This window comes from Homarus americanus, unplaced genomic scaffold (genome assembly GCF_018991925.1).
Source record: "Homarus americanus isolate GMGI-L3 unplaced genomic scaffold, GMGI_Hamer_2.0 scaffold26351, whole genome shotgun sequence".
Taxonomy (NCBI): domain Eukaryota; kingdom Metazoa; phylum Arthropoda; class Malacostraca; order Decapoda; family Nephropidae; genus Homarus; species Homarus americanus.
In genome coordinates this window covers 5925778-5944660 of record NW_024724368.1, presented here as the reverse complement: position 1 = coordinate 5944660, position 18883 = coordinate 5925778, and the positions used below count along the sequence as shown (strand labels likewise).

Below are 18883 nucleotides of genomic sequence, written 5' to 3'. Positions count from 1 at the left end.
CACTATAGCAGAAAAAATAGCATCACCCCAATAAACTCAATCTCTGTACTATAGAGTCCTGAGTATTGCAAAAAATAAATAAATAAATGCGTATCACACAATAAATAGTCCCTCTGCATTAAATACTCCTGAATAGTATACCAGGTGAAAAAAAAGAGCATCGCCTCAATAAACCAACTCTCCTTCACGCAAAAAAAACTGTCCCCTTAAGAGGTTGCGGATCCCCTTTGTGGCTCTGACGGCGGGTTTAGATCCCTTTATCGTGGAGGAGCGGCAACGGTAATAAGGATCCTCTCAGCTCCTCGCCCAGCAAAGAAATCAAAACTCGAGGAGGCGACGCGACGTCTTGAAAAGAAGCGTCGTGAAAGCGATTTAGCTCTAAGAGAAGGGTAGGTAGTATGATACGGAGTGGTTGTGATAGTGGTTGTGGTGGTTGGTTTGGTGGTTGGTTTGGTGATAGTTGTGGCAGTGGTTGCAGTGGTGGTGAAGACAGTGGTGATTATGGTGACAGTGATTGTACTACTAAAATTGTCATTATATATATATATATATATATATATATATATATATATATATATATATATATATATATATATATATATATATATATATATATATATATATATATATATATATATATATATATATATATAGGTTAAAGCATCCTAATTTGCACTCCGTCGAGAGACGTAAAGTGAGGGGCGATATGATAGAGGTGTATACAGTAAATGGAAATCAGGGCTAAACAAAGGGGACATACAAAGGTACTCAAACTTTCCAAACTGGATCAAACTCGTAACAATGGTTTTAAATTAGACAAATTTAGATTTAGGCGCGAAATAGGTAAACACTGGGTTGGTAATAGAGTAGTGGATGAGTGGAACAAGTTACCAAACATCATCAAAAACTCGAATACGCTGGATGGCTTCAAACATTGGTTGGATGGATATATGAGCGATGGGGGTTGGGTGTAAATGGGACTGCCCAGTATGGGCCAATAGGCCCGCTGCAGTTTCCTCCATCCCTAAGTTCTTTTGGCAAAACGTAAAACACGCAGCTATAGACAGCAACCAACAGCCACACGGTGTTCGGGTAGAGTCTCTGACGTCACATTTCTAAACAGAGCTCAGGCATTGTTATAACTCCCACGAGGACAACATGAACCAACCAAACCTAATCTTACGGTTCTAAGTAAGACAGATGGGTTAAGTCAATGTCTTCTATAGACCTTGGGGTTAGGTTAGGTTGGCTGGTTTGTGGAGACTAACAATCCCAAGCTAAGTTTGGCCGATTCGTTCAGTAAAAAGCTTTTTAACCGATCTGCATGGCTGACTAGGACTGGCTGTGGGACGTTCCATAGACCCAAGTGAACAAAAACACCCTCACCTCACCTCACCCTCCCGTGTTCCTGCTACGTGGCCGTTTATCACGTCATCATTTTTGTTACCGTCCTGACAAACATAAGAGTACAGATCTAGAGTCATCGAGTAAATGTTTAATTCCGTATATGTGAAAACTTCCACCGTTAATAATTGGGGTTCCTTGCGGTACTGACAAACTGACAAACAATTCTAAACAAAATAATCGAAATTAAATAATACTACCATACTGATATAACCAGAAAAATGTCAAAACAATCTTAGAAAATAAATATTCCCTTTCAACTTGTAAAAGGTACTGGTACAAACTTCGTAGATTAAATTATGTCACCACACACACACACACACACAGACGGGGGGTGGGGGGACTTCAGGGCAGAGATGTGCAAAGACGCGAGACAGTGTTGACAAAATACCACCAGTAGAGCGGAACAGTACGTGTGTGTGTGTGTGTGTGTGTGTGTGTGTGATCAGCGTGGGAACCTGAACCTCGCTGTGCCTCTTCATCCCCAACACTCAACGCTGCCCTCATCGCCGCCTCCTGTACTGACATCTGCTGCACAAATATATGCGAACAAAGGCAGAATTATTGGCAATCAATCTATAACACACTTCACCTAATTCACCCTTTTATAAAATGGTCACCAATTCCCCTTCCGTTGAAATCTAGTAACGACACCTTTCCACAATAAATACGACGGCCATTGAAAAGTTAATAATAAAAAATACGAGTTTTACCGACTACTGAAAGGCACAAATAGCGATCGCTTCCTCACGACGCACCAATCTTACACTCGACTTATTTTGCAATTAGTATGCAAACCCTGACACCATAAGTTGGCCGCGATAAGCCCCTCTTCATACCCCATAGCCAAACCAGCGCGTACTGAGCTACCAAGGCGTGAGGACCAACTCTTCCCCGTCCCACTGTTTACACTCAAACCTAACACATTAAACCCTCTCTACTTCACTCTCATTTATATACAATGAAAAAAAAATCGTATCTATGTCCTTTCCCAGGATTCTTAAAGCATCGTACGATTAATTTTCCTCGTAACTGGTAAACTTCACATCAGGTATGGCATAAACCTCGACCTGAGACTCTTCTTCAAGTAAATCTCTCACCTGGCACCAGTTACGAGACAGACGCACAACGTTAGGTATATAGTCTTTGTCGAAGCCCAAACACCGGCCTCTAATGGGGGAAGGAGAGAAGGAAGGCGACGGCACAAGAGAGGTTCATGGATTCATCAGAGGTCGTGAGTAGCCTATCAGGTACACCGCCTCGCCACCTCACGTAGTCGACTGCACCTATGGCCAGGTAGTTCTCACCCCCCCCCCCTCTCTTTTGAACACACACACACACATGCACATACACGAGTGTCAGAAGGTTTTATTATTATTATTATTATTATTATTATTATTATTACTTAACCATAAAGACTTTCTACCTAGTCAGTATTTATTTAAAATGTAGTACCAGTGTCCTCCAACAGTCACCACCACCAGGTTACAATTTAAGCGAAACATAAATGAAAAATAAAAACAGTTTAAGAAGTACAGTGCAACGTGACAATGCCCTTAGCAAATTAAAACACACACACACACACACACACACACACACACACACACACACACACACACACCCCTATATGTTCTACCGTTAGTCTTGGAGGAACTTAATTTACGACCTGAGAGTCAAAACTTACACGAAATATACGATTTCCCCTCGGGAGTTTGTTATACTGAGAGGACTGTGAAGTGTCTGTGAACTGTTGTCGCTCTTTGTCCATTACACTCCTGCAGCTTTGGATCTTTTTCCCATGATAAAGTTTGTGTGCACTCCAGAACCAGGAGATGTGTACTTGGCATGTAGTGTGCTACTTAAAAGTCGTATACAGAAACTTTCAGTGAGTTCAACTTGACAATTCACACATTATGTCACTTCCAAAATCAAATTTAAGTGTACTTACGACTGGGAGCTTTCCCAAGTAACAGTCACAACCCTCATCCAGGCAGCACTCTTCCCCGCTGCCATCATCCTCTACTGAACACACACCATGAATTTCCTACCATTGAAAAATCTCAGACTCAAAAGAATGTAACGATGACCTGAAGATTAACCCCCAAGCTTATTTCAGCTTAAAATTACCCCCCCTAACACTAATCAAACGTATCTAATCCAAATTAAGTTTTATCATCCTTTATCTGTTGTGTAGAAGTTGTGGTTTGAGAGGCGAGTGGTCCGTGGTGGTGCAACCAGGACAAACAGGGAGGTTACAGCCACCTAGTGCCGGAGGAGCAGGTGGCGGCGACCTGTCCCGCTCCCACACTTCGCAGCCTCCGCCATTGCTTAACTAAATAAATTACCCAACACTTTTAACCCATCACCTCCCACTACAACCCGGCAGCCATATTCAGTGAACATGAGTTGATTATCCTTGCGTAAGATGTAGAAGTTTTTTTAATGATTTAAGGTATAATTAGATATAATAACGTATTAGCATCATAAAGATACGTATAATGATTCCAGTCCAAATTGGGAGCAAGTGGTTTAAGCTCCCACCCAAATCAACTTCCACCGCACCCCACCGCACCCCACCGCACCGAACACAACGTCCACTCCAAGACAAACTTAATATCTGCATCGTACTAATAAAAATTAATTCGCATCATACTACAGTCAAGTACAAGTTTCTCATCTCATAGGTGGATATGAACAGTGAACAACATCCACTACATCTGGCTACCGTGTTGTAGTGTGGGAAGGTGTTGTGTTAAACGTGTTGGCCGGGTCTTTTAGTCTCACACCACTGACGCTGCTTTACTGAAGGTCGTAAATTAACACAGGTGCTTACAACTTGGCATCATTCCTCATGCAATACAAACATGTGTTGCGTTTCTTAGTTAGTATTCCACAGACAGATTACACCAAACCTGGCTGACCTTTAAACGCCATCGCCGGGAGCTTTCTGAGAGCACCTAATTTTGTGAGCAGGGTTGAGCACGCGAGGCTGGCCCGGCGGCAAACGGTAGCGGGCAGGAGTGAGCAGGACCCGACTCACCCCTCCCTTGGCAGCGTATAGGGACGAACCTCCCATATTAACACACCACAATACTCATCCTTCGTAGAGGCGGTGGATGTGGCGGTATTGAGGAGGAAAGTGGTGTGTGGTGGCGCTAGTTGAACAAGAAATACTGGGTGAGTGCATGAGGCTGGAATACCCAAACTGACACCAAGGGAGTGATGAAGGGTTCCCTCCCCTCTTGCCTCAACCTCATAACAAACGATTAACCCAACTACAGTATATAGTAAACATTTATAAGTCAACATCGTATAGAACACACACACACACACACACACACGTACATGATCAGGAGAAAGTGTGTAGCGAGAGAAATTGGTAAACGATGATGTTTGAGATACCATCCTTGGCTGTTATTCCTTCTCATGCAAGGTTCAGCCCCAGGCACTCTCTTGCAATCCCTGTGCCACTGATGATGGGGCCTGCGTCTGGAGAAACTGCAACTGTGGGAAGTGGTGTGGTGGGGGAAGAGGTGTGGTGGGGAAGTGAAGTGGTATGGTGGGGGAAGTGAAGTGGTATGATGGGGAAAGTGAAGTGGTATGGTGGGGAAAGTGAAGTGGTATGGTGGGGAAAGTGAAGTGGTAGTGGTAAAGTAGTGGAGTGAAGTGGTCTGGTGGGGGAAGTGAAGTAGTGTGGTGGGGGTGAAGTGGTTGGTGGGGCAGGAGAGGTAGTGTGGTGGGGCAGGAGGTGGTGTGGTGGGGCAGGAGAGGTAGTGTGGTGGGGGCAGTGTGTAGTGTGGTGGGGCAGGAGAGGTAGTGTGGTGGGGCAGGAGAGGTAGTGTGGTGGGAAGGGATAATGGTGGGGAAGGTCAGTGTGCTCCTGCCTTCTGGTCAGCGAGGCGAGCGTATAATTCACATCAAGGGAGAGATATCACAGCAAACCTTCCATCTTATACAGCGCCCAACAACTGTTGAATCATGCGACAGTAAGGTAAGACATATCTCAGCACTACATACTGTACTGTACAGCGTTACAACTCAAACATAATCAGCCGTATATCTTTACTCGGGGAATCAACATAAAATAAAGTGTGTGTGTGTATATATATATATATATATATATAGAGAGAGAGAGAGAGAGAGAGAGTAAACATGGGTAAGGTAGCGTACTGTACAGTAAGATGAAGGAAAACTCCTGCCCCTTTCCCACTAGTGAGGTGGTTCAAAAATAATAATAATAATCACAGTATTGTATACCACAACATTGACCTAATTTTTTCCTTCGTCTCTCCAACACTCAGGTCAGAGTCGCCTATTATGTCAGGTGATGAACGGTGACTAGATTGGTTGGGGGCTAGCGGAGCCACTACTGGGGTAAAAAAACAGTGTGTCTGACCCACACACACACTGTAAAAATCAATATTTGGCCATTTTCTACTAGTTTGGGGTCTGAGGAACATATTTATTAAGTATGCCAATTCTCATGCCCCTGCACTGCTTCTCCACTTCCCTTGAAGGGGGGGCATGCGGGTGGCAAGCCTGAGACACAGCGCGGCAATTTATTAACGTTAAATTTTGGTTTTAGTCTCAAGTGAAAGTCTTTCTAGTCCACAACAATTATAGAACACATTGCCTTCAGGTACAGTCAGATGTATGTCCCCATGAGAACATCCCCCCAGACCAGCAACAGCTGTCCAGAAACCCTGTGAGTGACGTGAAATAATATATAATTTTCAAGATAATTTTATTGGTGCCTATAATAGTGACCTTCAACATGCCCGTCACAAAAGCCAACATGACTCTCGATATGCAAATTAAACATAAATATTTCATAAACGAGTTTTAAAAAATGGATGGTCCACGGAGACCCCACCCTCATACCGATCTAGCACCGACTGATGTATTTCAACAAAAACTAAACAAAAAACAATTGTAAATCGTGAATTCACATTTATGTAATAACTTTATAAACATTTTCACAAGGACATAACTATGTGACCGTGAGTATTTAGTGCTAGACTCTCCCTTTACCATCCATTTTTTAGAAGATTTTTTTTTTCGGGTAAGAAATAATTGGTGAACTCTTGCCAGGAGGAGACTGGAGAGCAAATGCACTCATGAGAAACCTTACACACCTGAACACATCAAACAAACTTTCATTATAACTGACTAACAATTGATCATGCTCGGAGTCATCAGAAATACGAGTACACAGGACACACCACCTTCATTTTCTTTCTTTTTTCCAGTGACGTTATACTGTACATTCATTTCTATTCGTTTGTTTGGACTAATACGACCGAATACCACAACCATGAGTAAATAATATAATTACCTATACTTTCTTGGGTGACAAATTATCAGAACGTATCGCATATCATCAGCAATTATGACTTTATCAATGGAATATAGTAAAATTAACACACATGAAAAAAAAAAACATTAAAATTTGAAAAACAGGGCAACAAAAAAAAAAAAAAACTTTACGTACAGGGAGTCGATATACAATCACGCTGTATACGGACACTTCATGCGAGAGAAACAAAAAACGAATAACGTAAATTTTTATGTATTTTTTTCAACACCAAGAGTACCAACATGTCAAAAAATACCAAGATGGTCTAAAAATAATACCAAGTACGATGTCAAAAAAGTACTTAGACGACAAAAAGTACAATGTCAAAGTACTTAGACGGCAATAGGTACGATGTCAAAAAAGTACGATGTCAAAAAAGAACGATGTCAAAAAAGTACGATGTCAAAAAAGTACTTAGACGGCAATAGGTACGATGTAAAAAAAGTACGATGTAAAAAAAGTACGAAGATGTCAAAAAGTACGAAGATGTCAAAAAAGTACTTAGACGGCAATAGGTACGATGTAAAAAAAAGTACGATGTAAAAAAAGTACGATGTCAAAAAGTACGAAGATGGCAAAAAATTAATATTCTTCACGAAAATAGACAGATTTTACTTAACCCTAGAACACAAACGATCTGTTCGACGTCATACATCGCAAACCCCGGGAGAAAAATACCCAATTTTCGGTTCAATAAAAAACGTACTTGTAATTAAGATATATTAAAATTACAAAAATACATGGGAAATATAACTTTTCTGCTTTAGTTTCCCCCTAGGAACCATTACATAACTTAATCTTATACTTTGGGGGGTGACTTAGAAAAAATTACTAAAAATACTGAAAATTACTATACGAGTGAACATAAATAAGCTTAGGAACTATAATACTGCAGCTGAAGGCTTTAGCGTTGGTGTGGGTACTGCCAGGTCAGGTGAGCCTCAGCTGTGGCAGCCGCAACCTCCCAGCATCACTACGAGCTGTAGAGAGCCTAAAATTTGGGTATTTTTTGATAGGCAAAAATACCCTTTCTGCAATATGTATTTATTATAAATAATTTTAACTATTATTTACCCTTTTAAATGATACTTTTGGATCACTAATAAATTACCCAGTGATTGAAGGCATATTCAATGGATTTTTTAGGCGAAACTTTTTTATTTTTTGAAGTGACAAAAATTTCAGAAAATCTTTCTCCTGTGGTTTGAAACTTGATATTTATTGATGGCCAGTATAAAATAAATAAGTATTGCTGACAACTACCAAGAACTCAACCTTCTTTGGCACGCAGTTAGCACAGACAGGGTAGAAGTGGTCGAATGTGTCTACGCCACCTTTGGTGGCATTATAGAATTCGATCACCTCTGGTTTGCCGGTGTTTCCGATGGATGGCTGTGTGTGCATGGAAGACAACAGTAGCACCAGTTTCTTCTTCGTCTTGGCCGTCGTTGGGACGTAGGACACCAGAGTCAGCTCCTTTGTGAACAGGAACGCAGTTGACCCTAGCCTGCGGTTGTCCCTATCCGTCATCTCCTTGGGAACTTCCTTCTTGTTCGCCTTGATGGTCCCCACAAAGGTCATGCCGCTAGGAGATCAACCGCTAGGAGCAGGGGCAGGGGCAAGAGACCTATAGGCACCACGACGTTTTGCGGGGGTTGACGTACGCCTTGCTTTATTTCTTGAGGGTGGCAGAAGGAGCACGTCACTATCACTAGACTCATCACTCTCCACATCACTAGGTTCAGGGTTGTAATCTTGGTGTATATCACTCATATAGTTCCTCAAATTCTAAATTATCAACTTGTCCTTCATCCTCACTATCAAGATCACTTAAGTTCTCAGGTAATTCACCAGTAGTGTTCAGAATGTGGTCCAGATCATCCTGGGAGAGAATATCTTTAGACCTTTTTGCCATTGTTCACTAAAGTCACTAAATTACCCTGAAATTTTTTTATTTCACTGCATGCAAAGATAAGAAAACGTAAATAACAAACATAATATTTGTGTATTGTATCACAAACCTCGGGTGAAAATCACCCAAAATGCACTATAAACAAAAAATCTGCGAGCAGCGAGGCGCACCCACCCTCTACCACTGCTACACGAAGCTACAGGGCGGCCCACGCCTCTCCCGCCACTGACCATGCGGTGATCACATGAATAACAAACGACTGAACACACAACATAATAGAAAAAAAAACACCACTGAGGCTAATCGTTCGTCAGTCACCATATGACAGAAGGACGAAACGGAGAACGATCTGTCACCTGAAGATTGGCTCTCCAGCTTATTTCACTTGATCGTTAAACACCCTATTGCTATCTGAGGGGGGGGGGGATTAGATTAGCGTTGGGGTGGTCAATATTATGGTGAAATAAGCAGTGAGTTAATTTTCAGATGATCTTAACCATCTCCCGGAAACATAGCCGTTGGTGTAAAACAAGATGCACAGTACCTTGTGGTGAGGCGGGACTGTCCCTCGATGAGCTGTGTTTTGCACTTACCTGAAATGTTAAGGAAAAGTTCATTAGCTATTGCATATCACTCTACCTGTGTCATGTCTACCTCCTCTACTTCTGGTTATCACAGTTACATCATGTGATAGTTAAGAGTGATGCGGACTGACAGGAGTAATTCACACTGATGGTACAAATACTGTACTAGCAACAAGAGACCGTAGTTAAGTTAGCTTGGCGTTCGATATTCACGTGATCTTCAGATACGTATAAAGTAAAGCATCTTTTTAACGAAATGGTCTTAAGCTTTCAAACCAATTGAATTCTATTCAAAATCAGTTGCAAAAATTTTCACAGATGTATTTTCCCTGTCACTCGTAATAATGATTTTTAGAAAGTGAAAAAAATTCAAACGGTAATAACTTTCTAATAGTCAAACAGATTGAGGAAATATGTCAAGGAATTGTGGGTTTAATGATAGACGCATGAAATTTGGCACATGTTTAGGGGAGGGCATGGTAAACATTTTAGGCTATAGATCTGTCCTAGGAGTGCTGTGACAACCATTTTTAATAGCGATTATTATTAAATACAGTTCCCTACATATAAGCATAGATTCGTTAACAGTTGGATTCAGAACACAGGTAACCAGTATTATTAATCATATTTATTTTGAAAGATAATAAACATCTTGTATGAGCCGATGAGTCAGTTTTTTTATCATGTAAAATTACATTGTTGTGCTTTATGATTTGGAAATATTTTCCGAGGCAACAAAAATTCAATAACATTATCACTTGTTTTAACACCATAAACATGGAACAGCATTCACCACAAGCCTGTAAAAACATTAGTTTTAATGAACAGAATTCAACATTACAGTAAACTGAAACAGACATCTCTCATAGGTTCGAATCCTCCGAGGCAACCGGAATGCCTTTATCACAAATTATCATCGTCGAACCTTTTCCCACCTAACTCATACGGGAAAAGGCGTAATAGTTGTAAAAATAAATCAGTACTGTTGTGTTATTAGATTAACTGCACACACAGCAAAAAATAACAAGATGACTATAAAGTGCGTTTTTTGTCAGCTGAGAAGAGATGGCTGTTGCAAATCTGTTCGATTTCGTCCTGAAGTAATGATGTATTTCTAAATGAGTTTGTTCATAATCATTGGGATGACCGTTTCTGACGAGAAAGATATTTAGCTAAATTATATAACGATACATACATTCATTATTTCAAACAGGAGCACACTAGGCAGCCTCGTTTACACCCATCCCATACCGCTCTTACATACATCCAACCTGCTGTATATTAGAAGCCTCCCAGAGTTGATGATGATGTTCGGTAACTTGTTCCACTCATCCACTACTATATTTACAAACCAGTGTTTATCTATCTCACGTCTAAATCTAAATTTGTCTAATTTAAAACACTAGTTGGGCCTGACCGGGAGTTGAACCCGGGACCTCTCGCACCCTAAGCGAGAATCATACCACTAGACCATCAGGCCACTGTATCATATACCCCTTGCTGTAACATATGTACTCCACACGCTGTAACAGACATGTAATCCTCACACTGTAACAGACATGTACTCCCCACACTGTAACAGACATGTACTCCCCACACTGTAACAGATGTGTACCCCCACACTGTACCAGACATGTACCCCCACACTGTAACAGACATGTACTCCCCACACTGTAACAGACATGTACCCCCACACTGTAACAAACATGTACTCCCCACACTGTAACAAACATGTACTCCCCACACTGTAACAGACATGTACCCCCACACTGTACCAGACATGTACCCCCACACTGTAAGACATGTACCCCCACACTGTAACAGACATGTACCCCCACACTGTAACAGACATGTACCCCCACACTGCAAGAACATAATATTAGAATGGAGGAAACTGCAGTGGGCCTATTGGTCCACATTAGGCAGCCGCGTTTACACCCAACCCATATCACTCTGTACCTCTTCAGCGCCCAGACCCGCCACCCAGGCAGGTCTCAAGAAACACTACTGCTGCTAGGGTACTCTCTACGGCCAAACCCTGGCCCGTCCTCCCCACCAAAGCTCCAGGATCATCACCAACAGTCATCGAAAGATCAACATGGGGCAACACAGACGTACCGACACAACAGGTAGCTGCCAACACACCCCATGAACACGCACAACGTGAAGAGATCAACGATATGAAAAATGAAATTAAAGAACTCAAAGCTCAATTTGCAGCTCAAACTGATTTGTTAAAGAGCCTCTGTGATGCACTACGGAAAAAGAACACCACCAGCCCAGTGCAGCAGCTACGGAAAGATTACAGTCAAACCGAAAGCATTCAGATGTCAGTACAATAACAGATGTGGAAACCCAAGATCCACCAGGTAACTAGTGTCCACGCAAAGGAAAATAGTGATACTGGTAGCAGTTCTACTGATGCATCTGTGGACATGGTCAGTGAAGATGAACAAGCACAAACAGAAAATGGTGATGATGTCGAGTGTAAACCTAAGTGTTTTGTTGTCTGCCACTGAAATACAACAACTGTTGAGCCGTACATGCTCCAGAAATGCTTCGAAACGATTAAATAGCCTACTGGAAAAAAACAGTAGCATACAGTGCCTTTTACTTCTTTCCAAATACATTTCATAATGGCCAGTGTTAATACCAGGCAAAGATACAGAGCGGTGAAGGTGATGAGTTGGAACATCTCATCCCTTAGAAAACGATACCCTGACCTACACCACAAAGTTGTGACTGAGGACATCGATATTGTGTGTCTGCAGGAGTGTCTCACACCTAATGGTAAGCCCCCACCCAGTCTGCCCAATTATGTGTATTATGATCCTAGTTCTACTCACACATGTTTGATGTATGTTAAGAAGTCACTCCCACATGTACCTCTTGTATCCAAAAAGACTACCAACCTTCAGTACCATGGGATCACTATCCACCTGGGCAACTCCACACTCAACGTGCTAAACGCCTATGCTCCCTCAGATCAGCTTCAGTACACAGATCTCCCAGAATTTTTACACACTGAGCCCACTGTCCTGATGGTTGACCTGAATACTAGACACAAGAAATTAGGTGACTCCACCACTAACACCAATGGTAGGAGACTTATCTCACTTCTCAGCGCATATGAAGATGATCAAATTATAGGTAATAATGAACCAACACACATATGGCGGGGGTCTAGACAAGTGTATTGACTTTAATCTACCATACACAACTCATAGCTCTGATGTCACTGACGTTATGTCTGACCATAGCCCAATCCAAGCTAGTATACATGTAGCCAATGACACCCCAACTGGCGGTAAACTCAACAGACGTAGAGTCACAGTCTAGCAAGAGCATGAAAGCCAGTTCATAGACTTCATCCATGACTGGTACAAGGACTACAAGCCTGACAACTACCAAAGTTTCCATGATGATCTGATAGATAGGACTTGTACATACTTCACCAACAATGTCTCCACCAAAAAAAAGGAGAAATCGTGGTCAGCATCATGGTAACAGGCAACAGCAGTGCTATGATGACCCTGAACTGAAAAAACTCAGGGCTAGAGTCAGGAGGGTGGGTAAGGGTTAGGTTACAAACAAATTAGAACACCTCAAAAGTTACAGTTGTATCAAGCCTCCCTTAATGCTGCCAGGGAACGTGTAAACGAACTCAGACAAAATGCATGGGAGACCTATGTCAACAGCCTGAACCAACACACATTCCTCAGCAAAGCCTGGAAAAACAAACACAATCAGAGGTAAAAACAGTGGACACGTCTCCCATCCAAACCCTCTGCAAAAGTCGAATGAGCTCATGTTACCAACGAGGACTCGGGGACTCCTTGATGCGATGTCTGTAGAGAGAAGTAATCTTATTAACTAACTTTATGCTGGGTAAACAGCACGATGAGTGTGATGTTCCATATACTGAGTGGGAGCTTGACGCCGCCCTCGCCAGGGGTAGGTCTACTTCCCCTGGCGAGGACGGAGTCACCTACAACATCGTTAGACTACTAAGGCGAGTGCCGGGCAATCCATTATTAGCATTGTACAATATGAGTCATGCCGAGGGCCAACTACCCACATCATGGACCAGCAGTATTGTTGTACCAATACCGAAACCACGACAGCCTGATGCTTTTCGTCCCATATCACTAACCAGATGCCTGTGTAAAACCTTTGAGAGGATGGTTCTTGGCAGACTCTTATATAGAACACATGTCTCCTAACATAAATGGCTTCACCCATGGTAAAGGTGTACATAATTGCATCGCCACATTCCTAACTGTGCATGGTGATGAAAGGCACAGATACACCACATTTCTTGACCTAAAAGCTGCATTTGATATTGCCAATAGACAACTGATATTGTACGAACTAGCCAAAATGGATATAGGAGGTAGGCTGTTACACTGGATAAGTGGTTACCTAACCAACAGAAGGGCTGCTGCACTGTTTCAGGGTTACAAAAGTGAAGTTAAAGATATGCAGCTTGGTACCCCTCAAGGTGAATAAGTTACCCTTTATGTATAGAACTAAACAAATAATGTAATTGAAATACTGTGTAACTTCAGTGCCATAATATCCTGACAACGGGGGTTAATTATTATGACCCGTTGTAAACTCTACTCTGTAATCCTTTTGCGCTACCGCTCACAGGATGAGTGTGGGGTGTACAATTAAGTAGCCGCTGTAAGCGACAAAATAAAAAAAATCAACCTATGGAACGGCCTACCAACCCAAGCTATGGAATCAAGACCACTACTGTACTGGGCTTCAAAATAGCCCTTAACAAAACTCATCAAGAACAATGGAGGGATCCCACAGAGGCCAGTGACCTTCCCTCGGCATGCCAAGTAAGGTAAGGGGAGGTAAGGTCAGTAAGGGGAGGTAAGGTCAGTAAGGGGAGGTAAGGTCAGTAAGGGTAAGTAAGGTCAGTAAGTAATGTAATGCTAAGTAAGGTTAGGGTAGGTAAGTAAGGGTAGGTAAGTAAGGTAAGAGTAAGGTAAGAGTAAGGTAGGGTAGGGTAGGGTAGGGTAGGGTAGGGTAGGGTAGGGTAGGTAGGTCGGGAGAGATAAGTAAGGGGAGTTATGTAAAGGTAAGGTTCCGTAACGTAAGGTTACTTTACCTTACGTTAGGTTAAGTTAGATATATTTTGTGAACGATAAATTATACAATGTAGCAGTATCTGAGGGTTCATATATTGAACCACTATGAACTTGTATTGCTGTTTTACTAAAGAAATGTCTGGATATACTAAAATATCAAGTTATCCATAAGTGTTCACAGTTTTCTATATTGTTCTATAACAGAAAACGCCAAAAATAATTATATTAGAGGGTAAACTAGTCAAAGTCAACACATTCAGGTAAACCAATAAGATTGTTTAGCATGATGCCCGGGTTTACTTTATCTTCGCGGATAATAATTTCCACCTCCAGCTCTACAGCCCCCATACGAACATCAGTATCTTTTTAAACAGTCTGCACTTTAATTTATTAAAAATTAATAATTATGTTCCTCGACTCGGAGTCGACTTAACTTTTACTTTTATCCTCTTCGCCACTGATCGGCTCGTTAGCCGCTTCGGAAGTCGGTCACGTCTCTGTTACACACTGCTGGCAAGGATGGGGCATGAACAAGCCCCTGAATTTATCTGAACCTGCGCCAGTGTTGGTCAAGTCTGGTCTTGAAGGGCAACACTGGTAGATTGTTCCAAGAGTTCACAATTCTCACCCCGAAAAAGTTTGCCCTCACTGTTTCCTGGACTCGTGGCTTCTTGAACCTTGAGCGGTAACCCCATGTGGGATGGGCGTATGCCAGCTCCAAGCATGTACACTTGACCGATGTTCATACACTTCAATTAGGTCACCCCTTGCTCGTCTGAAGTATAAGCTAGGCAGTTGCAGGCGTTCTAATCTCTCTGGGTAGCTGAGGTACCGTTAGTGCAGGCACCAATCTGATGGCCCTTCTTTGAACTCTTTTTTTCTTACGGGCATTAGCCCACCCGTGCACGGGTCAATATTAATGACCCACATTAAGGCCTGGTGGGCGAAAATATAATAAAATAATAATAATGATAATAATTCTGTAATAATAATAAAATTGATAAAAATATTTATAATAAAAGAAAATATTAAAACTAATGTAAGGATCTCCCCACCACATTCACCTGGTCCCGGACACTAAGCCGTACGTGGTGCACACGCCTGCAGAAATGCCCCACCATTTCTACGACGAGGTTCGCCAGCAGCTCGAGAAAGACATGAGGAGCATCATCGAGCCTGTGCCAGTTGGAGAGCTGACAGAATGGTGCCCTCGCATGGTGGTCGTGCCCAAAAATGACGGACGGTCACACAGGACAGTAGGCTTTCAGCTCAACCAGGCAAGCCAGCTGGAAACCCACCACCCCCCACCCCCCCACTTCGACATGATTTCGAGCGTCCCGAAGCACACATTCAAGACGGTGGCGAACGCATACTCGGGGCACCACCAGATCCCACTTGGTACTGAGAGCAAGAGACTGACAACGTTCATTACCCCCTGGGGCCGATTCTGCTACAAGCGCACCCCCATGGGCCACTGTGCGGCACAGGACGCATTCACCAGACCCTTCGACGACGTGGTGGCGGATGTACCAAGTAATATGAAGTGCGTCGACGACACGTTGTTATACGACCGCTGCATCGCCGACGCATTCTGGCACATGTACAGTACAATTTCCTCGATACATGTACGAAGGGCGGGGTCACTCTCAGACCCGACACGTTTCGATTCTGCAGGAGGAGCGTGACATTCGCGGGCTACCTTCTTGACTGGGAGGACTACCAGCCAAGCCAGGACCTCATCAGCAGCATCACCGAATTCCGCATGCCACCCAAGCTCTCAATCACCGACATATAATCCTGGTTCGGCCTCGTGAACCAAGTGGGGTCCACTTGGTTCATCGTTGTTGCGCCCCTGATGGAGCCCTTTAGCGACTAAATGAAGAAGCCCGCCAGCAAGACAGTCTGTTGGGACAGCCAGTTGCAGGCGATTTTCGAAGAGACGAGGGAGGCGGTGAGCAAATTGGCTGCGGAGGGGCTGCGGTACTACGACGTCTCGCGGCCAACAATGGCGCTCACCGACTACAGCCAACAGGGGATAGACTTCGTTATATTGCAACAGAACTGCCAGTGTGTGACGCCGGAGATGCTCCTATGCTGCAAGAGCGGCTGGAAGCCGACTCTGTGCGGCAGTGGCCACCTGGGAAAAACTACTCCACTGTGGAAGGCGAGGCAATAGCCATTGCTTGGTGCCTGAAGAAGGCCTGCCTGTTCCAGCTAGGGTGCCAGGACCTCACCTTGGCCACTGACGAAGATCTTCAAAAACAAGGAAATCAAGGACATCGGCAACCCACGGATACTTAACCTGAAGGAGAAGACACTGATGTATTCATTTCGCATCAAGTACCTGCAAGGGAAAGCCAACTACGCAGCCAACACCCTCTCCAGGTACCCTGTACTCCGCGGCGAGCTTGACGAGTTCGACAGGGAGGACGACGAGGCCGTGCGTGCATCAGAGAGCCCATGAAAATGCCAGCTTTGATTTTTCATTTGCAACTGCTGGAAATTCCCTGCACATGTACCGGAAACAATCACTTTCCTTATCTAGGGCTTTTACAAATTGTTTCATTAGCCCTAATTTAATATGCAGAGGAGGCAACAGCATTTCCTTAGGGTCAATCAATGGTTCACGTATAATATTTTTTGAATCTGGCACAAGAGCCTGTCTAAGCAGACATTTTTTTTTGTCCCAATGTTCACGTCTTGCTCTGCTGGCCCACTCACAAAAAACATGGCATTTTCGTGTATCTGCTAGGTTCAGAAAACGAAAAGCAACCACAAAGCGTTGTGGTTTTCAAAATAACGTTTAGATTTTACCCTAACCCAATCCAAACTAATCTAACCTATAGCAAAATCTCGCTTCTGGTTATTTTCCAAACAACCACAACGCGTTGTGGTCGCTTTTCGTTTTCTGAGCCCAACATATCCACTCTGTTAACCAAGCAACAGAGCAATGACTTTGAAATCTCCACAAACAAACCAACCAACCAACCAACCATGATCTTTATAATGAACTTTCTCTAGAAGTATCTGCAAAATTCATAAGTTTCCTTACGATGAACAGAGTGAGCCACAGGAATTGATGAAAATACATTTCCATTATGAAGTAAAACTCCTTTGAGACTTGTTTTTGAAAGGAATCAATGAACAACTTCCATTCAGTAGCTGTATAGGTAATGCCAAGATATTAATTAAACCAGACACATTATTACAATAAACCAAGGAGCCTTCCTCTGAAAAAAATTGAACTAGTTCTTGTTCACGTTGCCTATACCATAAAAAATATGTCCCTTTGGTCAATAAATTCTTTGATTTCAACCTAGATCCTAAAAGTTCTGCAGACTCCTTTAGTAAATTCAAATCCCTAACGAGATCGTTAAGTTCACTCTGGATAACACCTCCGGTACATCACTAATATCACTTCGTTATCTGACGATGAATCACGGTCAGATTCTGATGACACGGACTGCAACATACTGTATCTGGCAAAATGGGGACTGGAACCTCAGGACCATGTCGCACTGGTCTCATGGGATATGGAATGTTGGGATAAATGATTCCTTGTTCATTTTTTGCATTACATCCCTCTATCTTCACAGAGCAAAAATAACAGTCATCACCATGATGCACCCACATATGTAGCAGCATAAGTTTGGATTGTTCAAACATCCACGAGCAGACATATTTACAACAGGAATAGTATCTTAGTAGAGCAAAACAAGAAAACAAGGAGATTTAACACTACAGCTGCTGATGCGTCACTGAACAATGGCCTTTGCCTCAAGGATTCCATTTGTCAATAAACCTTGCGTGATAGACGGAAACTAACGTCATATCTGAAATCAACATTAACAACAGGTTAGGGAACATATATAAGTTTGAAAACATCAAAAGTCATGCAGACTGGTGAATAATCCTCCGTAAAATTTGCAGTCACCTTATGTCATCGCTTTGTTTACAACTGACTCGCTCAGTCCGAAAGTAAATTTTTACTTTCGGACATTAGTCCCTAGGGGTTGACCAATATGTTTTCCAGTGTATTTTGGCGTATTTTAAGCGAATGTGACCTTCATTTTTTTTCGGAAATTGCTCGTTTTTGCCTCACCCCGACCCCCCAACAATAATGGGGGAATGCCTGGAAAATCGGGGTTTTTGGGTGAGGGAGAACACGAAAACGAGTCATCTAACCTAACCTAACACTTAGCGTAACGAAACCTAACGTCACGTAACCTTATCTAACCCCTAGCAGGGGGCTCCGCTGCAGGACCCCCGGTAGGCCGAGCTTTAACTAACCTAACCTAACCTATCCTAACCCACGGCCATTGTCAGATTGGAGATTTAAATTCAAATCCGTACCCAGGCTGCTCCCTTTGAAAAAATTCAAATGTGATTAGTCGAAAAGAAAAAGAAAAGCGTCATAAGATCGATATATTACTGATCACGACTAGATGACGTGAGTCAACATTGCAGACAACATCTCTTCAAACGAAGACTGAAAAGTACGTAATATTAATTAAATTAAATTAAA

General features: G+C 42.7%; 1 non-coding gene across 1 annotated transcript; it reads right to left on the bottom strand.

Moving 5' to 3' along the window:
* Window positions 1-10664: 10664 nt before the first annotated feature.
* Window positions 10665-10736, bottom strand: Trnap-agg. The gene has a single exon. It is a non-coding gene; the product is annotated as a tRNA-Pro (tRNA).
* Between the last annotated feature and the right edge of the window lie 8147 nt (window positions 10737-18883).